This window comes from Miscanthus floridulus, chromosome 6, assembly GCF_019320115.1.
Source record: "Miscanthus floridulus cultivar M001 chromosome 6, ASM1932011v1, whole genome shotgun sequence".
NCBI lineage: Eukaryota > Viridiplantae > Streptophyta > Magnoliopsida > Poales > Poaceae > Miscanthus > Miscanthus floridulus.
Genome location: NC_089585.1, coordinates 30,728,299 through 30,749,339, shown reverse-complemented (window position 1 = coordinate 30,749,339; position 21,041 = coordinate 30,728,299). Strand labels below are relative to the sequence as shown.

The 21,041-nt window shown below is 45.3% G+C and overlaps 2 pseudogenes; both read left to right on the top strand.

The window, feature by feature from the left end:
- The first annotated feature begins 654 nt into the window (after positions 1-654).
- LOC136455884 (receptor-like protein kinase ANXUR2) lies at positions 655-10,918 on the top strand (annotated as a pseudogene).
- A 3,376-nt stretch (positions 10,919-14,294) lies between these two features.
- Positions 14,295-19,233, top strand: LOC136458003 (uncharacterized; annotated as a pseudogene).
- The last annotated feature ends 1,808 nt before the right edge of the window (positions 19,234-21,041 follow it).

Below are 21,041 nucleotides of genomic sequence, written 5' to 3'. Positions count from 1 at the left end.
GGATATTTTTATCCTTGGTTGATTTTGGCCGGTGTCGATCCGTGCATGTGGAATGAAATGCGACAGACGGAATTGAAGAATTTTTATATATACATTTTTTTATAGGTATACACAGGCATACTACAGCCATCCAAAATCGTTGATCTAGCACGCTGTGAATTTGTTTGTTGCCCTATTCTCGTCCCGTACACAAAACTAGCATTGACATCGGAGGACGACGTTCTATGCTCGCTCTTTTTTACAGTCACAGGCCTTTTATTTTATCCCCTAAAGTTTAGTTCCTATACTCAGATGTTTGACACATACATTAAGTATTAAATATAGACTAAAAAATAACTAATTATACACATAGTGACTAATTTGCGAGACGAATTTTTAAGCTTAATTAGTTCATGATTTGATAATATGGTGCTACAATAAAGCTACAACAAACATGTACTATTAACGAATTAATTAGGCTTAATAAATTTGTCTAACAAAGTACTAAAAACTTCTATAATTTATTTTATTATTAGACCCTCTCGTCTAAATTCCTAAACTTTAGCCGCTAAACAACCCCTGACAGACGGGGACTTTGAACTCCCTCCACTCACGTCAGCCTCGAGTAAACCACCACACTGGACTGGACACACCGATTCTGCAGTTCAGATTTCAGAGTCGCCCAGGTCTGCAACGGCGAGGCCGCGAGGGGACGGGAGAAAAGTCGCAGGAGGGAAAAGCAGCAGCGCAGGCGCAAAAAGCAAATCAAAGCCACCACCACACCACCGGGCACACCAGCAGCTGCCGAGACCGAGAGCCGAGGCCGCGCCGCGGAAGCAGGGGAGAGGAAAAAGGAAAGCCAAATCGATCCACCCATCCATTCCACCCCGCACGCCGCCGCCGCTCTCGCAGTCGCAGTCGCAGTCGCCGTCGCCGTCGCCGTCGCCGTCCCCAAACCCTACCCACCCGCCCCCTCTTCCCGCGCGCATGGGCCCCGCCTAGCCAGCGCCGCGACGAGCGCGCCTGCCCCCTCCGCTCCGGCGCCGGTAGCAGCAGCAACTGCGGCAGCTGTGTGCCGCGCGCGCGTCTTCGCCGGGGATGGCGCGGCTCGGGCGAGCGGGCTGCCGCTCCGGTCGAGGTCCAGGTGAGCCCCCTCCCCCCCTGATCTAGTCTCCTTGCTTCATGCCAGGTTCGTGCGATGGACCCGCTCGAGTAGTCTGGGGCCGTGCCACGATTGCGCTTCTCGATTTGAGGTTTTAGTTTTACCGGCGCGGGAATGACACGACTTCACGGCGGGGTTTGTGCTATGGGAGGGCGCGCTGGGTGTCTAACAATAGCGGCCATGGAATTTGTTCCAGGATCTTACTGTAGCTACCATCGGGAGCTCGTTACCTACATTTGGGCGCACAGTGGGAAGCTCGCCTGTAAATTCGAGTTTATTTGGGTAGTGGGAGTGGCGGATTGGGGCCTAGATTCAGGACTTATTAAAATAGTTTACAAGTAGGTCTGCCAGGCGCTAGCTGCCATGGATAATTGGTAGAGATTTAGCGACTTGTGCATAACAGTAAGGATGTAATGGACACTGGAGCAGATATTAGGCAGTTTCATATTCATAATCTTTGTGGCCTCCTTGTTTGCGGGAAAAAAAAGTAATCTTTGTTGTCGGACTCTGATGCTTATATTTTATTTGAATACACTGTTTAATTGGACTCATTCTAAAACTGATGAGTGAGAGTGGACAAATCTGAGTGAGGTGAAATAATCCCTTGGATAATGGATCATAAAATGGCATAGCTGTCCTGTTTAAATTAATAATGCCAAACCTTGACAAAGAAGATCTAATTTTCTGAACATGTATCATAAAATGATTTAAATGATTGAGAAGATCAAATACTAATCTGTCAGTTAATAATGTTTGGCACAAGGGAGTGGAAGTATTTTGTATAGATGGAACACAAGTGTATATTTAATTGTTTATGTGCATATGGACATTTCTGTCTCTACCTACAATGGCATCATTTAAGGGCATATGTAAAGGGAAGATATGACCTTTTTTCGTACCACCTTAGAAGGACTCCATAATATTTGTATGTTGTTTTTAGGGAGCCAATGAGCCATGGGCCTCCAGTATCTGTTGTCTGTGCTTTATACCCATTCCACACTATGTATGTATTCGCTTAAAAAATATTCTGACTGGATGGTGTACAACTTTTTTTTTTTCAGGAATTCCTGAAGACACATTGAGAAATTTTATGTTCAATTTCTTGGCTGCTGTATTGATCTTGGAATTTCTCAGTGGGATCAATTTGATTGTTCAAACATCAGCTCTAGAAATAGTCGCCCCTGCCATGCCTCCATTCCAAGGTTGGAGACCATTTCATTATTTGGCATCCCAAGCTGAAGTCCTTGTAAGTGTTTCTGCACAACCAGCGGATGGCCACCAAAGACAAAAGAAGCTATATTCATCAGCAGTTGCCATGTCATCTGCACATCCTCCTATTTCAGCGCCTAGCTATAGTTCCATGCCTGGTGCTTTAGATCTGGCCATTTATTCCTCAGATCTATCACATACTCCAGTGCAGCATACCAGACGCTTAGCAACAGCTGCTCCTGCTCACGTAGATGCTGACCCTCCGGATGCAGCTTCAAATTCTAGCGCAGCTCCTTCTGGATTAGTGCAGCCTCCAGTATCTCCTCACAATGGTAAGTCTATTTGCCAGAGCCTTGAAATATTTTAATCATAAATGAGCTCTCACTCAGCTTAAAATTACATAATCCTGTTGAGGGGTTGGTCATTTGTCTATTCTAGAAGAGCATCATTTGTACATTTCGTTCTGATCTGTTTGTTCCATTTTTTTATGCGACGGATATCATTTACTCCAATAGTATCTTTTCTATGTTGTAGATATGATGTTAACCATATTGTGATTTATGTTTGTTTGCTAGGTTGTTGTGCACCGAACATGGTACAAAAACGAGGGATCCGGGACTGCCATTGTGTTTATCCAGTGAGAATTGAGCTCTTCCTTCGTAATGTTTCCTTGACTTCAGACTGGAGCAACGAATTTCTTCAAGAACTTGCTTCTCAGCTCAACCTGCGTGTTAATCAATTTGAGATTGTAAATTTTTATGTTGTTGGAGCTTCTGGGCTAAATATCACAATGGATATAGCTCCCTATACTGGAATTAGCTTTGCTGCTGATCAAGTCAAGGCAATGAATTATTCACTTACTCTGCATACAGTTCGGATTGATCCTGTGTTGGTCGGGGACTATAATCTTCTTAATTTAACTTGGTTCAGGCCATTGGCTCCAGCCCCAGGTAATAGCTTTCGATCTTGTACTTGTCCTGTTTGTCACAATGAGGGTAGTTTTGTTACTATCCAGGAAGAGAAAAGCCCCTATGTTTTTGTTCTTATTGTTTACTTATTGTGAGGTGTATATGTAGTGTAGCCCACAACCATATTATGGAAATTTGGACCTTTCAATTTTCATGTATCAAATTGGTTCAAAAGTCCAAAAAAGAAAGGAAGAGACACCATTTGGTATTAGCCATCAATCCACCATGGGCGTGATTGGTTCACTTCTCTGGAGAGCCTGGGTCGCATCCACTAGCCAGGCTAGATTGGGACAGGTCAAGTGCATTCCGGTGCTTGTTGTTTGGTTCACTGCATGTATGTGACTAGGCTGGGTAGGGCGTTTGTTTGGTTAGCTGGAGTAGAAGCAAACCATGACCCAAACACACATGTGCATGCATGCTGCTGTCTTGTGCCAGCCAGGCTGCGCAGGAACGGACCTCAGCTGCGTGCCTTGGGAGCCAGGCTCTGAGCATCCTTTTGCACGCGCGCAACCAAGCTGAGCTCGAGTTCCAGGAAACCAAACACCCTGTATGCGTGCGAGGGCATGCAAGGCTGGCGGCATCTGGGATACCAAACACGCCACATACTGATCCCTTGTCCTACTAAACCCTTTCATATGAAGAGTTAAAAATGGTAATTAAGGCAGAACAGTATGGAACAATGATATTCATTATTCTCTTCTTTCTTTCTAAAATTATATTTTCTACTTCTGTTCTTAGTTTGCCTTTTTCCTGCTTGTAACTACATATTACCCCCTTCCACATGTAAAAAAAGGGTGTACCCAGTGCAGAGAGCTCCCCTTCCACATGTAAGTTGCATCTTAATAATTTAGCGAATTTGCTTCGATATATTTCTTAATCCGTGCTCGTCCGAGGGAGTTTGCTTTACCCAACTCCACTTTTTGATAAAAAGGCAAAAACCTCTTCATAAGTTTCGAATGAAGAATGAAGAGTGCCCTGCCCCTCTTTTTTTCCCTAAATCTTGGATTTGGAAGTTGGTAAAGATCCACCCCTTGTTAAAGTCAGAATGAGTCCCGAGTTGTAGAGTATTCATGACCCTGGTGTACGTTGTAGGGAAAGCTTTTTCTTTTGTTTCCCCATCAAAAAGTTTAGAGGCATGCATGTTCAATTTAAATTTTATCACTAGTATGTTAGCTTTCTTCGATGAACATTGGATGTGCTGCCTTGATGTTATGAACTTATGATACAAAGTTGAAGCTCGAAGACATGATGGATTGATGATTCTTGCATATTATAAAAAGCGTGAGGGTCAAAGTTAGGAATGCCAGTCTCTGGCATCAATTTCTTAGAACTATAACTGCTTGCACCACCACTTTCACAGGCCCACAAAATTTTATATGGACCCACATGTCAGCCATCAGCCCATCAGTGTTATGGGTGGGCCTGGTGACATGTGGACTTTGTGTGGCTGACGTGTGGGTCCATGCAAATTGTTGCAGGTTTGTGGAACTAATGGCGCAAATACTTTTACACTTGTGAAATTGATATCAGAAGCTGTAGTTCCTTGGTAGTTAGATGCAGGTGGCCGTAGTTTTGTGAAGCCATCTCATATATAAATATATAAATATAAGTCGCCTTTCTTTTATGTGTCATGTTATCTTGTTTTTTTTTAAATGTCACTGTTCTTAATATTGCTATCTGTATCATTGGCAGCTCCAGCATTCACAATAGCGCCTACGGCCTCTCCATCTACAGTATCCAACTTACCAAGACCGAGTGAGGGTCCCAGCAACAATGGACATCCAAGCCTGATTACTGTGATTATCATATGCGTTGGTTCTCTAATTGGAGTCTTGCTGATTGTTTTAATAATATGCTTCTGCACAATTAGGAAAGGGAAAAAGAGAGTGCCTCATGTTGAAACCCGTATGTGTCCTACTATCTGCTATATATGTGCTATTTTCTTGGAACAATACACACTTGTTGTGTTCATTATGTGATGGTGATTGGATGATGCCATTTTTAAAGAAAAAACATGTTAAATGCAACATTTGCAAAATGTTTGACAAGTCCTTACAAGATAAATAACTATTGTAAACTATGTAGCTCCTATTCTCATTAAAGCACATATAACTGTCCAAACTCCAAACCATATAACATCAGGTAAACTGTGATTATACTTTGCACTAAGGCATTCATGGGTTTTTGTAATGTGTGCTATACTTTATTGATGTGATCCAGTAAATTAAAGAATTTGCACTAAGCATTCATATGATTGTCATGATAAGAGAAGTGCATCTTGAATACACTTTACAACCTTTTGAAATATAATAATGCATTTCTGACTGTAGTCCTTCAAAGATTAAAAGCAATGTCATGAGCATTTTCTGATAGTGGGCTATTCAAGATCCCAGCCTCTTCACCCTAGCACTGACATTAGTGGAGATGGATGTAGTCCAAGTTTATAGTCAACCTGAAACAAAAACCAGTTGTTTAGCTTCTTTCCTGGTATTTTTTTTTAAACACTTTTATAACATGTTTAACCTCATAATTCTTTATACAGCCAAGCAAAGGACGCCAGACGCAGTTTCTGCAGTGGAGTCCCTTCCTCGCCCCACCAGCACAAGGTTCCTTTCGTATGAAGAACTGAAAGTGGCAACAAATAACTTTGAGCCTTCAAGTGTGCTTGGTGAAGGTGGTTTTGGTCGTGTCTTCAAGGGGGTACTGAGTGATGGCACTGCTGTCGCTATAAAGAAGCTTACTTGTGGAGGGCACCAAGGAGATAAGGAGTTTTTAGTTGAAGTGGAAATGCTGAGCAGGTTGCACCACCGGAATCTTGTGAAACTGTTTGGTTACTATAGCAGCCGTGAGTCATCACAGAACCTTCTTTGTTATGAGCTTGTTCCCAATGGAAGCCTAGAGGCTTGGCTTCATGGTATGATCTATCGCATATTATTCTCTTCCCAAATCCTCTCTGCACAGGCCCCATTTTAGTTGCACCTGAACCTATTATTTCTGTTTGTTTTGCACCATGTAACTTAACAGACATAAGAAACATAATTCTGACCATGTACTGCATTTTCTCAGGTGAACTAGGTGCTAGCTGCCCCTTGGACTGGGACACCAGGATGAGGATAGCACTTGATGCTGCCAGGGGATTAGCATACCTCCATGAGGATTCGCAGCCTTGCGTAATCCACAGGGATTTCAAAGCATCCAATATATTGCTTGAGAATGATTTCCATGCTAAAGTGTCCGATTTTGGTTTGGCAAAACAGGCGCCGGAAGGTCGGACGAATTATCTTTCTACTCGTGTTATGGGAACTTTTGGGTAATCTGAATGTCCTTTTACCTTTAGCCATGGCCAGCTATTTCTTCTCTGAATTTACCTTAATACTTCTGGCCTGTTTGCAGGTATGTTGCACCAGAGTATGCTATGACGGGACACTTGCTTGTAAAAAGTGATGTATATAGCTATGGAGTTGTTCTACTTGAACTACTAACTGGGAGGAGGCCTGTGGATATGTCACAGCCCTCTGGGCAGGAAAACCTAGTGACATGGGTAATACTTCTTTCTTTTATATACTATCTTCAGTTCTTGTGTGATTTTACAGCTGAATTAGAATATTTTTAACGTGATGACTATCAGACAGTCAGCGGATTGTGTGTGCATAGGTTGTTTTTATGTATATGTGTAGGCAGCTGACAACTGGAATTTAAATCTCAAATTACTTGTCACTGCATGGTGCGTAAAGAGGTGATGTCACGCTGACATTCTTTCACTCGGTTGACTGCAGGCACGGCCAATTCTCCGAGATCAGGATAGATTAGAAGAACTAGCTGACCCCAGGCTTGGCGGCCAGTACCCGAAAGATGATTTTGTGCGGGTGTGCACAATCGCAGCAGCCTGTGTTTCACCAGAGGCAAACCAAAGACCAACAATGGGTGAGGTGGTGCAGTCACTCAAGATGGTGCAACGTTCTGTGGAGTTCCAGGAATCTATGCCAACACCGCCTGCTCGCCCCAACATCCGGCAATCCTCGACGACCTATGAATCTGATGGTACCTCATCCATGTTCTCTTCGGGCCCCTTCTCAGGCCTCAGCCCCTTTGAGACCGAAACCATTCCAAGAACTGCAGTTTTCTCAGAAGATCTCCATGAAGGTCGATGACTGATGCGGGTGGTTGCCTTTGCCGAGCTGTTTCTCTAGAGCCTGTAGCCATGTAGTCATGCATTCAAAGGCTGGTGGTGCAATTCGCCTGGCCAGCCATTGGGAAGAACGAGGCACCCTGTAAATTCCATTTTTTCTGCGCCGTCTCAAAAGACTACTAGATTGTTACAACCCTCAATGACGTTCTCTGGCTTTGTATGGAAGAAATGATTTTGTTCGAAGTTGCTGCTGTCCTCAGTTCATAGCTCCTGAATTGCGCAGACAGACAATCCTACATGGGCTGGGAGAGCCGCATGCAGCCAAACGCGCGCTTGTGTGGGTGGACATGTTTGTAGGCTTTCTCAGCTGCATTGCATGCCCGTACTGCCTTGGTTCCCGGAGTACGCTCTGAGGCCTGCCGTACACGCGTGTTTCAACCCCGTTCTCCCGCGGTCAAACACCCTCACTCTCGCCTCCCAGACCCTTCCTCTCTCTTCCCCTTTCACCAATCGCTATGTCCTAGTCGTCACCCATGCATCTTCAATTCCGTCTCCATTGGCCGCCGGACTGCCTAGCTCCCTCCCAATCTCTCGGCGCATGGCTGGCAGAGCTCGGCGCCCATTGCTGGTGCTGCTACTCGTCACCGGCGTTGCTGCCACCGCAGAGTCCAAGGTGTACGCTCCGGCGGATAGGGTGTTGCTCAACTGTGGGATCGACGACGGACGGCCTGGACGCGGACGGCCGGAAGTGGGTGGCTGACACGAACGACAACACGTGGCTGACCGACTCCGGCAAGTCGTCCCTGTTGATGACGGCCGACAAGGTGGACAATGGGCTGCCGTCCACCATCCCCTACATGACGGCGCGGGTGTTCACCATGGAGGCCGTGTACAACTTCTCCGTGAACCCGCGGGACCGGCACTGGGTGCGCCTCCACTTCTACCCGTCCTCCTACAACGGGATCGCCGCCGCCGGCTTCCACTTCTCCGTGTCCACGTCCACCGGCATCACGCTGCTCCGCAACTTCAGCGTCTACACCTACACAAAGGCGCTGAGCCAGGCGTACATCATCCGGGAGTTCTCCCTCCCGCCTACGCCCGCGGGGTTCCTTACCCTCACCTTCACGCCGACGCCGATGGGCAACGAGACCTACGCCTTCGTCAACGGCATCGAGGTGGTCTCCATGCCCGACATCTTCGTCGACCCGGCGATCATGGTCGGCTTCGCGGACCAGACCGTGGACATCGCCAGCTCCACGCTCCAGACCATGTACCGGTTCAACGTCGGCGGCTCGTACATCCCGCCCTCCAACGACTCCGGCCTGACCCGGCACTGGTACGACGACACGCCATACGTGTACGGCGCCACGTCGGGCGTCACCTACAGGGCCGGCCCGCATTTCCAGATCAAGTATCCCAGCGAGATCGCCGAGTACGCCGCGCCGCCGGAGGTGTACCTGGACACCCGCTCCATGGGCTCCGACCCGCGCCTGAACCAGAACTCCAACCTCACCTGGACCATGCCGGTGGACGCCAACTTCACCTACGTCGCGCGCCTCCACTTCTGCGAGCTGCTGCTCAGCCGGGCCAACCAGCGGGCGTTCGACATCTATGTCAACAACAAGACGGCGCAGTCCGACGCCGACGTGATCGGGATGACGTCGGAGAAGGGCGTGCCCATGTACAAGGACTACGCGGTGTACGTGTCCGAAGAGCCTGATGGCCAGGCCATGTGGGTGGCGCTGCACCCGTCCGTGGCGCTCCGGCCGCAGTTCTACGACGCCATCCTCAACGGCCTCGAGATCTTCAAGCTCAACGACACCGCCGGCAACCTCGCCGCGCCAGACCCCGAGCCGTCCAGGTTGCTCGCCAAGGCGGAGCTGGGCGCTGGAGAGCACGAGGTGCCCAAGTCTAAGCCGCATCCCCACATGGCGAAGGTGATGGGCGGCACGGCAGGCGGCGCGGCCGCGCTCGGGATCGTCGCTGCGATCTGCGTCGTGTGGTACCATGAAAAGAAGAAGAGGGACGCAGCCAGCGCCGGCGGGTCGCACACCTCCGGGTGGCTGCCGCTGTACCACTCCCACACCAGCAACAAGTCGTCGGGCCACCTCCCGGCGAACCTTGCGGGCATGTGCCGGCACTTCTCGTTCGCTGACATCAAGGTGGCCACCAAGAACTTCAGCGAGTCGCTGGTGATCGGCGTGGGCGGGTTCGGCAAAGTGTACCGGGGCGTCGTGGATGGTGACACCAAGGTGGCCATCAAGCGTTCCAACCCGTCGTCGGAGCAGGGCGTGCACGAGTTCCAGACGGAGGTGGAGATGCTGTCCAAGCTGCGGCACCGGCACCTCGTCTCCCTCATCGGCTTCTGCGAGGATGCCGGCGAGATGATCCTCGTGTATGACTACATGGAGCACGGCACGCTGCGGGAGCACCTCTACATGGGCGGCAAGCCGCCGCTGTCGTGGCGGCACCGCCTCGACATCTGCATCGGCGCCGCGCGGGGCTTGCACTACCTCCACACGGGCGCCAAGTACACCATCATCCACCGCGACGTCAAGACCACCAACATCCTCGTCGACGGGGACTGGGTCGCCAAGGTCTCCGACTTCGGCCTCTCCAAGTCCGGCCCGACGACGATGAACCAGACACACGTGAGCACCATGGTCAAGGGCAGCTTCGGGTACCTCGACCCGGAGTACTTCCGGCGGCAGCAGCTCACGGACTAAGTCCGACGTGTACTCCTTCGGCGTCGTTCTCTTCGAGGTGCTCCTCGCGCGGCCAGCTCTCGACCCGGCGCTGCCACGGGAGCAGGTCAGCCTCGCCGACTACGCGCTCAGCTGCCAGCGGAACGGCACCCTGCCGGACGTTGTCGACCCAGCCATCAAGGACCAGATCGCGCCGGAGTGTTTCAAGAAGGTCGCGGACACGGCCGAGAAGTGCCTCGCCGAGCAGAGCATCGACCGGCCGTCCATGGGGGACGTCCTGTGGAACCTCGAGTTCGCGCTGCAGCTGCAGGACACCTTCGAAGGAGGCAGCTGCGGGCGGCGGACCATGGGTGACGGCAGCGGCAGCGGCACGGGGCGCCCGGCGCTCGAGCCGAGCAACAGCAACGGGAGCACGGCAAGCGTCACGACGCTGGGGACGTCGTCCACGTCACGGGCGCACGAGGCGTGCGTGATCATGGAGGAGACCGACGACGAGGTGGCTAACAGCGCGGCGTTCTCGCAGCTCGTGTGCCCAACTGGCCGGTAACACGCCGGCGGCGGTTAGTGCTTGCCGGAAAGATGCTACGCATGCGCGCTCATAGTGCTTGATTATAAAATTCACATCTGCTCCGTATTGGTTACGCTAATTTAGTAAATGCTTTGTTTTTTTTGGTAGATAGTACAATGTATGTAGCCAAGAACTTAAAAAATTTGAAGCTAAAGTTAGCCGGTCATGAAAAGGTCTGCACCTCCATTGCCTCAATCAGCTGTGATACACAATGTCAATTGTCAACCAACCCCGGCAATTACCATCGAAACACTTCGGCAGCCTTCATTGCTCTGTGCTGCCGGCAATTACGTAAAAGAAGAAATGGCGTGGTGTTGAAGGCAGAGCCCCCCATCCCCGCCCCATGGGGCACCCTTCTTGTCTCCTGTAGAAGTGAAACAGAGCTATGTAAATATGATTGCCAAGGAAAGATCACATAATAGATGCATAGCGTTGTCGATGCATATGATAGGGGACACACACACACACTCTCTCTTCCCCTCTCTCCACTGACACTCCTAGTCAGAATTGTGTTGTCGATGCATATGATACGCGTGCTGGAAAGCCCGCTTACAAGACCCAAGAGAAAAAAATGCTTGCTTATTAGGATGATTTGCATCGATATAAGTTTTTATGTCCATGTAGTTGTCAGTATTCCTCTAATATATGACACCCAAGAGTGATGGAAGGCTGTGATATGATGCTTCATACGACCCCCACCGAACCTCCAACACCCTCTGCTCATCCTGTAAGCCTCGCTAGGCTTGGGCGTTCGGTCTGACCGAACCGAACAGATTGGTTCTTTGGTCTTTTCGAAAGTTCGGTCATCTAAAAATAGAGACCGGTTGGTTAGTTTCAGTACTCAGAACCGAGAAAGTTCGGTCTCGGTCATGACAAAATTAACCGGACTAGACAAAACAACTACTAAATAGTATAGTTTGTAGCAAATTTTAGCAATATTTTATCTATTTCAAGGGAAAAATAACAATACAACATATAGATTAAACAAAGTGATAAGAGTGATGGTTGATATAAACCCATTAGAGTAAATATTATATCACTAATAATAGTCTAAAGTACATATTATGTCAACAAAATCTAAATATTCGGTTAGTTCGGTTACCCGAGGCATATAACCGAACTAACCATAAAAAGTTCGGGTAGTATGGACTCGGGGCCGAACTAGTGGTCGAAAACTTCGGTCTTGGTCTCGGTCTGGATTAGTTTGGTTCGGTTTTCGGTTTTTGGTCAATTATGCCCATAGCTAGGCTTTGATATAGTTAATTTTGTACTGACTTCTACTTTGGCGATTCGGGATTTCAACTCAAAGCTGGGATTGTCCATGATATGAGCATACATGAAATCTACAACAAATACACATTTGAGGTTCTGGTGCTACTGGGAAATTGATGAAGCTGACATGTGTGCTCCTCGACTTTAGACACCTTCCAATAATCAATCCATTATTGAATGTGTGCACCCTAAAAGGGTAGCATGCTGCATGCACTTGACATCATAAAAACAGTAGGGGAGCTCTTGTTCACCCGGAACTACCTATACAAGACAAAATTGAACAACATTGCACAACTTTCTTTACTGCATCACCGCTAGGGTAAAACGCATTGACACACATACTTCATTTCCACTGTACTCCCAAGGCACAATCTCCCCTCCATTGACAATTACGATAGAGTAGTCATACCCGTCCTAATTTCGTGGTAGAGGATCTGGATCAACATCATCATTGTCAGATTCATCGGAGTCACCTTCTACCATGGCTAGAGAAGGTTCTTCATCCTCACACCGCATCTGCTACATTAGTGTAGAGATTGGTTAGTCCTCATCAACCTCATCAATGAGTTCATGGCCCTCCTCCTCATCGTGCTCCTCCTCTTCATCATGCTCCTCATCCTCATCCATCTCCTTTTACCCGTCAATCCGTCATCACCTCATCTAAGAGCGGATGGGAGCAAAGGGAAGGAAAAAAGTTCATTTTATCTCCCTTTAACTATTGCGGAGGTTTGATTTATCTTTCTCAATTAGAAAACTAGATTTTTAGACTTCTCTAGCTTTTTAAACCGTCCAATTTATTTCCTTGAATGGTTTTGAAAATGGTTTTAGCTGACTTGGCGCCATGACAGTTATGAGAGAGGTAAATATTGGATTTTTCATGATAGTTCATAAGGTCAATTAAACTCTACAAAAATATATAAATATTTTTTTCAAAAAATTATCCAAATATTTTTTAGAGAAATGTGTATGTTTAAAAACTAAAATCTGATTTAAAACCTTAAAAATCATAGACAATTTGCTTTTACTCAAAAAAAAAAAATGAAACTGGTTTATATATATTTTTTCTATAATCATGCTCTACGTGTTCCTTGCTTAGAATTATTTGAATCGTATATGGTTTCCTAATATCTGAAATTGGACCAAATATGGAAAAGTAGATTTAGGCTAAGACAAATCTTTGTAGCCGAAGCGTGAATGATCGCCCATCGTGCAAACTATGAATAACGTTTCCTCAACAGCAACGTCATGCTTAACCATCGAGATATGCATGGAAAATTCCAAATACAAAAATGTAATCCAAGTTCTAATTGCACATTAATAACAAAATGTATCATGTGATTTAACTTTGTAGTAGCATTGTCTTCTCCAAGGGACATAACAGCGACGATATGTGCAAACTCACTGGACCATCAGCGGCAATCAACGTGTAGCTTCTCAAACTCCTGAACCGATGTCATCGACTTGGCCAGCAACATCCAGATGGACATGATCCCTTCCTCATTTTTCGTCATCGTGATCGAGTAGGAACCCAATTTAGATGGGCTAAGGATGTCATCTTCATGCGTTTTATAAAATAATGTTGTGCGGTTGTGCCTAGATAAAAAAAAAAGACAAAGGGCCTATTTGGCCGCATAAAACAGCGGCGGTAGCAACTGCTACAGTGCTTCTTGAGGAGGCTTACAGTCGCAGCCACTGACCCGCTGTTTAGTTGCATTGAATGGCGCCATAGAGTATGATTTTAGAAAAAAAAAATTAAGTTAGTTTAATATTTCTCTGAGCCAAACCAAATTTTCTATGAATTTTATAAGGCCAAATCAAATACATATTTATTAAAAAAAATTTAGATATTTTTTAAGAAATACTACTTTTCGCTAAAGTTTAATTAACCTCTCTAAACTATTTACTTTCCTTGTGGCTGACATGGTGCCATGTAATGACATGGCGTTAGGTTAGTTAAAATCGCTTAGAGGAGTAAACCGGATGGTTCAAAAAGTTAGAGAAGTCTGAAAATCTGATTTTTTTTAAATTGAGGGGTAAATCGGATTCTTGCGCAGTAGTTCAGTGACACTAGAGCTGTTTTGTTTCGGAGAACCTGGTTAGACTTTTTCCCCAAGAGAGAAGGGGCGAGTGTCTGAAATAGGCCGTTGTGGGCTGCGTTGGACTGCTTGGGCCTGCCAGGACCAGGAGTCGAGGCTTTCGAGCAACGAGACGAGCGGGCGAGGCTGGATGCCTGGAGGCAAAGCGCACGCCTGACCTGACGCTGCCCCTGACCCTAGTTGGCACGACCCGCGTGTGTGTTCTGGGGCGCTCTCCTCCTGCTCCTCCCTCCCCTCTCCCCTCTCCCCTCTCCCCTCTCCCCTCTCCGTCTCTCTGGCCTTTCTGGGTCGACGACTGGGCGCCGCCGCCCTTCGCCACGTCTTCGCCGGCGACGGTTACACACCAGGTATTCCCGCCCCCCTTCTATTCCCTTCCTGCTGTGCGAAACCGAGCACCCCAAACCCTAATGTAAAGCTATTTTGTATTCGGATCTGACCAAGTTACAAGTGTACACAAGATACATACTAACTTTGAGTTTTTGCCAAAAAAAAAAAAAACCGTTGGGTGAACATCTGTACACCCATGGTCAATGGTGCCTTAAAGCATTTATAGTCCTTTGGTTTCCTAGCTTCATTTGGTTTCCTAGCTTCAATGGAGCTGGAAAATATTTTCATTTTCCTTGGGAAATAATTTATTTCTCTTTCCCCTCGTGTGTGTTTTGCAATTACTGTAGGTTGAGCAAATATTCTTCTGCCAATGGCAAGGGAACCAAGTCCTGAAATAGATGATGAACTTTTCAATGAAGTTTATGGGAAAGCATACAGCGGCCCAGTTGCATCAGCTGCAAATAGTGTGACGCCTAAAGTAAATGCTGAGAAGAGGCCCCTGACTCGTGATAAGTCAGATGATGAAGATGAGGCCCCAGATCCTAATGCTGTTCCTACGGACTTCACTAGCCGAGAGGCTAAGGTCTGGGAGGCGAAAGCTAAGGCTACAGAAAGGAACTGGAAGAAGAGGAAGGAGGAAGAGATGATTTGTAAAATATGTGGAGATTCAGGCCATTTTACTCAGGTACTCTTCTACCTATCGAAAATAGAACTTGCATGGAAGTATATCAAAATAAAGACATGTAAAGAACATGCAAGGATTCATGGCGTTTCTTATATTATTGGTGGCGTTAGCAACTTCAGAGCAGTGCTGTACCTGATCCTAGTGAATTTAAGCAGCAGGTTTCTTTTAAATCAGCATCATATGAAGCTTCAACTGCAAAGAAGTGCTGGGATTAGTTGATAGACTGCTTTGTTTTGTTGTCACAGTTCATGATAAAAAAAGGCTTTGGCCTTTTTAATAGCAGTATATTGCCAATGCAAGTCATAAGAATTGATGCACAAAATCCTACTTCACATTTTGCGATCTTTATCTTTTGTATTTTGTCCTCCATGGTTTGAGCAAAGCTAGAAAGTAGGCCATGTTTACTTGACAGGAAAGTCCTGCAGATGTAGTTTCTTTTATCTGCTTTGTATTTTGCCATTTTTATTTGGTGTGTAACATGTATGTTGCTCTTTCTGCTTTGTTGTACATGGCACTTTGTGTATACTTAATTTTTTAGTTTATCTTCTCTTGCTAAATGTTATCATAAAAATAGTTAAAGCGTGCTCTTCATTTAACATCTCCTTTCTGTACAGGGTTGTCCCTCCACACTTGGGGCAAATAGGAGAAATGCAGATTTTTTTGAAAGAGTTCCAGCAAGAGATAAGCAAGTCAGGGATCTTTTCAATGAGAGGATAATAAGCCAGATTGAGAGTGATGTAGGGTGTAAAATTAGAATGGATGAGAAGTTCCTGTTTGTCAGTGGAAAGGATAGGTTAATATTAGCCAAAGGTGTAGATGCTGTGCATAAAATTATTCAAGAGGGTAAAGGCAAACATAGTCCAAGCAGTCCAAAACCGGGTCGCTCTAGATCGCCTGTACGAAACACTACTGAGTTTCGCCCCAGACACTCTGATTCTCATCGCTCACAGTAGCCCAAGAAATTCTGATTCTCAACGGTCCCGTAGTCCAAGAATTGCATCACGCTCTCAAAGTAAAGGATACTATAATGAGAGGCATCTAGATGGTCGCTTACACAACAATACGCCCAAGTTTTCAAAAGGATCTCCACAAGGTAGGGCGCTTAGGCACACTGGTATAATCATCTATTGTATGAGCATTAGGAGGCAGAAGAAAATGACAATTTGAGCTAAAGAAAATATCTTTGGTCCCTTTTCTGTTGGTTATTGCCGTGCTAGAGTATTACTTGTTTGGTCCTTTTGCAGCTCAAGGTAAGTTCAAGCTTTATGTGATGAAGCGTTTCTCCTTGATTATCGCTCAGACAAGACTATCTTGAATATTGCCCGAATATGAAGTGTTTCTGCCTATTAATTGGTCAGAAAGGGTGTTTCGAACACATCATACTATATGAGTTGGATGGCCTGCACTTTGTGTATTGCATATGGCATTATTACTCCTTTCACTATACAATAAAGTCTACTTAGGTGTGAAACAATTTTAGCTATCTGGAACTAAAATGCGATATGTTGCATCTTCTTCCTTTTGCTGAAGCTCATGCCAACTTCGGAGCAAAAGGCCGTCCAGCCCAATCAAAATCTCCACGCCATACCTCTTATCTTGATGAATTTCCTAGAACACATGGCGAGAATAACCAATTTGCTTCACATGTGTCCAATGACTGGGGAATTGAGAGGCATGGAGCAGATGCCTATTCAAGTCTTAAGTTTGACATGCCATCCCACCAACAGACCTTGGAAGAGCTTGAGATGGAGTTTAAAAGGGAAGCTACACAATTAGCTAGAGCTCATGATCAAGAGGAGGATGAAGAGAACCACAGGCATCGAGAGGTAAAGCTTATTTTGTTACTATGACTGTCACTTCGTTTCTGTATCCATATTTTACTATGTGATGCTTTCTGGTGGTGTCTAATTGTTACCCCTGTTATCTTTTATGTTTTATCCATGAGACCATGACTAGAAAGAGTCTGCAACCCCCCCTAATAAAGTAATAAGGATCCGGAAGTATTAGATCATTGTATGACCATAGTACTTGAAGTATGAGAAAGGAAGTAATATTGCAACATTGACCTCACCCGAACATAAAATAAGCAGCTTGGGGTGTTCTATTTTAGGTCAAAATTTCTGGGCACTGGCGGAGGGCTGTGGAGGCCAAGCTGGGCGCTACCGCCGCCCCCCCCCCCCCCCCCCCCCCCCCCCCCCCCCTTCCTCCCTCCATGGCAGGCATTAATATTGTCCATGCACTGTCCACTGAATTTTTCATCTGTGCTTCTTAGCATTTCTTCTACCAGACTTATAAAAAGTAGTGTTAGCTTGTTGAATGTAAACTCAATCTGACAGATTGGCCCCGTCTTGGTTTGGCACCACGCTCCGCCACTGTTTCTGGGGTCTGTTAATTTGATCTAAAGCATACAATAGAGTACCAAGTGGCTGCAGAGTCTTGCTGTCTTGTATTATTTGCCACTGTCTACTTTGAATTGGGACTTGGGAGTAACTACACATACAATTGAATTACTAACTGTTTCAACTGAGATTTGGAGTTGGATAGAATCTACTTAATATTTGTGGTTCCATTATGAGTTGCTATCTCTAGTCTACCTTGTTTGAAATTTGATGTATCTACAGTGTGAACATGGCATTGGTAATGCACTGTTCTTTTACCTGATAATTTTGGATCCTTTAGTTACAATAAACTTCTGGTTGAGGAAAAAGTCATTTTACTTTTTAGAGTAAATTTCACAAACCTACTGCTATTGTCATCTGGTTGTCACAACTCACAAAGCTACAACTTCTTGAGAGCCCATTTCAAAAACCCATCGGCCATCGCTATTTTGGGGGTTCTTCACAAAATTACCACTTTTTAGGTCTGCTGCTCCTGGCCAGTTGGATCCATGTCTGTGGCAGATCACTTGGATTAACCCTCCTGCACATCCACGTTAGCATCTGCATCCATGTCTTGCTCCTGCTCCCTTCCCCTAAGCATAATAGGCAGCATAGGACCAGGTTGCCTAGCAAACAGCTTTGCTGACATGGATGCATAGTACAGGTATAGACCTGTTTATTTGTTGGGTTGGGCCTGATTTCAGGTTGGATTTGAAAAAACCTGTTGTAAACTTTGCAAGCACGAGCTTGTAATTAGGCCAAATAATTCAGCCCAGAGATGGGTTGGTCTGAGTATTTATCAGATTTTATCGAGTTTCTGGTCAAATATTGGATCTCCAGCCTGACCTGACAATCATATTGGCCTGGAAATCGGAGTCATTAGGTGCACAGTCAGGTCAGTTTTGTTGTGCTCGCTGCCCATGATAAGGTCTAAACAGGTGTATTTCAAGCGATGTCAATCCACAAGTTGTAGTTTTGTGATAATTAGACCAAAATAGTGGTAGGTTTGTGGAATTTACTTTACTTTTTATTGTATAAGGGCTATGTCACAAATAATTATTTTCACTGAAGTCAAGTTTGTGCCTTTCGTTATGTTTGCTCAATTCATGTTTTGTAATGTGCTCCCCTCTAGTAAAAATATCCACTAGTGGATATGTACCAGTTACATGACATAGTAACTCTGTGTATTTGGTGCATTTGTTGTTATCATTTCTTAATGTCAACATCCTTTGTCATGCAGTCGCTGAGAGTGATTAGAGAAAATTACATGGAGAGAGTGATTACCATGAGGAATGTGCATTCAAGGAAGTGGGAAGAATTTCTTGAACAAACCTTTAAAAGGCAACAACAACAAGCACATCCTTCATACACACAGACTGGTTATCCAGGTTTTGAGCAGAGGACGACACATATTTCAGCTACACATCAACCAATGGATTCAAAGAGAACATATCCATATTCTTCTGATAGCTATTCAGCCCCAAAGGCTCATGCTGCATATGGTGAGTTTCAGCATGAGAGGCATGATGATCTTGGGAGGACCTATGGGCGATATTAACTGTTGATTAGTGGTGAGTTATTGAGTTAAATACCCATTCTAGATTTTTTATGTTAAGCCCTGCAGTTCAAATGTATTTAGAGGTAGTCATTTCGTTGCCTGAGCAATTGATATAATGGTAAGTTAATGTTCTACTAGGTAAGCTAATTAAAGAGCTGCGACTGGCAATAGATACAGGCTTGGGAGCCTCGTCTTATTAAGAAAATGTTGACCAAATGTTCCCTTCCTCGTTTGAGTCCTAAAAGCCGTTCCAAATTTTCAGGGCGATTGTGTCAGGAATCAGTGTCAATGGTGTTCTATTTAGACCCTCTTAGCATCTATTGCTGTTATGTAGCTTGAGGAGGTAAGAATTCATATATAGGCAGAACTCTCTTCCAGTTGCTTTTGCTTCCTTTGCAGCGTCTACAACCGCAATGGACTGTGGAGCTGTTCCCATGGAATTCAGGCATTGTAACAAGCTGCTTTCCAATGAACTACACTGAAATGCTATAAAAAATATTAACCTGTATGACTATTTTATCTGCTTAGCAGAAGTCTCCCCGAATGGGTTTGTGTGAACCTAGTATTTTTTTTATCCCAAACTTGACATGTCAATATGCTAGGTCTATTCGAATGGTTGTTTGCATCATCACATTTTGTCTTCATTTTAAGTTTTGGCACCCGATTATAACAGTTATGGCCTGTTTGGGATTACTCCGCTTCATGTTTTTCTAGCTTCGCTTTATGTTTTTGTAGCTAAACAAGCTTTGCTCCAGGGAAAAAGGTGGGAGTTAAAGGTGGAGTTAAGAGACCACCTCTTTAGGTGCTAGGTTTTTCTTGGAGCTCCTTAGAGCAGTCTCAAACAGGCCCTTAGAACCTGTGGGAACATGCCTTTAGTAAAGACTTTTCCCTGTTCTCGCACCATCTCCAGAGCGATTTTGTGAAATTTGGTCAAAACTTATGGCAGTCGTTATAGTGGTGACTGGGTCAGTTCCTTTGGTTTGGTACTGTTTGGTGTCAATCTCAACGGGCACTGTACTAGTCCCTATACATCCATTCATCCAAAACAGGTATAAATGAATGATAAGGCATTCATCCAAACATGCTTTAGGAATCAAAGCTCTTAAGTTGCATGCCGTTAAAAAAAAACCCCTCTGAAGTCGCATGACCGAAGAAACATGTCCAATGTAACTCCTGTTATGTGCTGTATTCCCATGGCCTGTTCGGTTGGCTGGTTCGTATCGTTGCTGGTTCATGAAGAAGTATTGCTGGCTGGTTTGTGTGAGAGAAAAATACTGTTCCGACTAGAAATTTACGATCGTTTACGACGAGCCAGTTGTTAGCTGACGAAGTCAGACTAGGAAGTCACGCTGTGCTGCGCTCGTAGGACACATAATGACATGATGGTGCGTTTAAACAGCGGCTCGCTCACATAAGTATTTCTTAGATACTGCCATACTTCACTGATCGTTAATATAAGTATGGATTCAATACACTTGGTGAGGACACGGTTTAGTCTCACCGAGACTATATATCGTATTAACAAATACACGTACTTACAGTGGGTGTGTGAGCTTAGCTGGGAAATAAATTGGATGCGCCTATTTTGCTCATCGTTGTAAATGCTATTTTGGCCTATACTAACTAAAGAAAACGCATCACGTATCAAGGCACTTTGGTCTATTCTACTACATTCTCCTCTCTTTAAAATCTAAATCTAGGCAACCAGCCAAACTATTTTAGCAAGTGATTTTGTTTTCCAAAAAAAAAAAAAGTTTCTCCAGAGAATCTTAGAATCAAATCCCAACCAAACGGGCCTATACATCTATTGCATAGTTTTTGTCAGGAAAATAGCACCTAGCAAGGTCCATTAGTGACTTCGGTGATTGAGTGACATTAGTGACTTCGGTGATTGAGTGACAACATAATCATTGAGACTAACGTTGTTTGCTAGTATGCAAGGATGAACTTGAGCGAGGTGAGTGTGTAGACATCAAGTAATCAACATCTCAAGCAAAAGACTAGG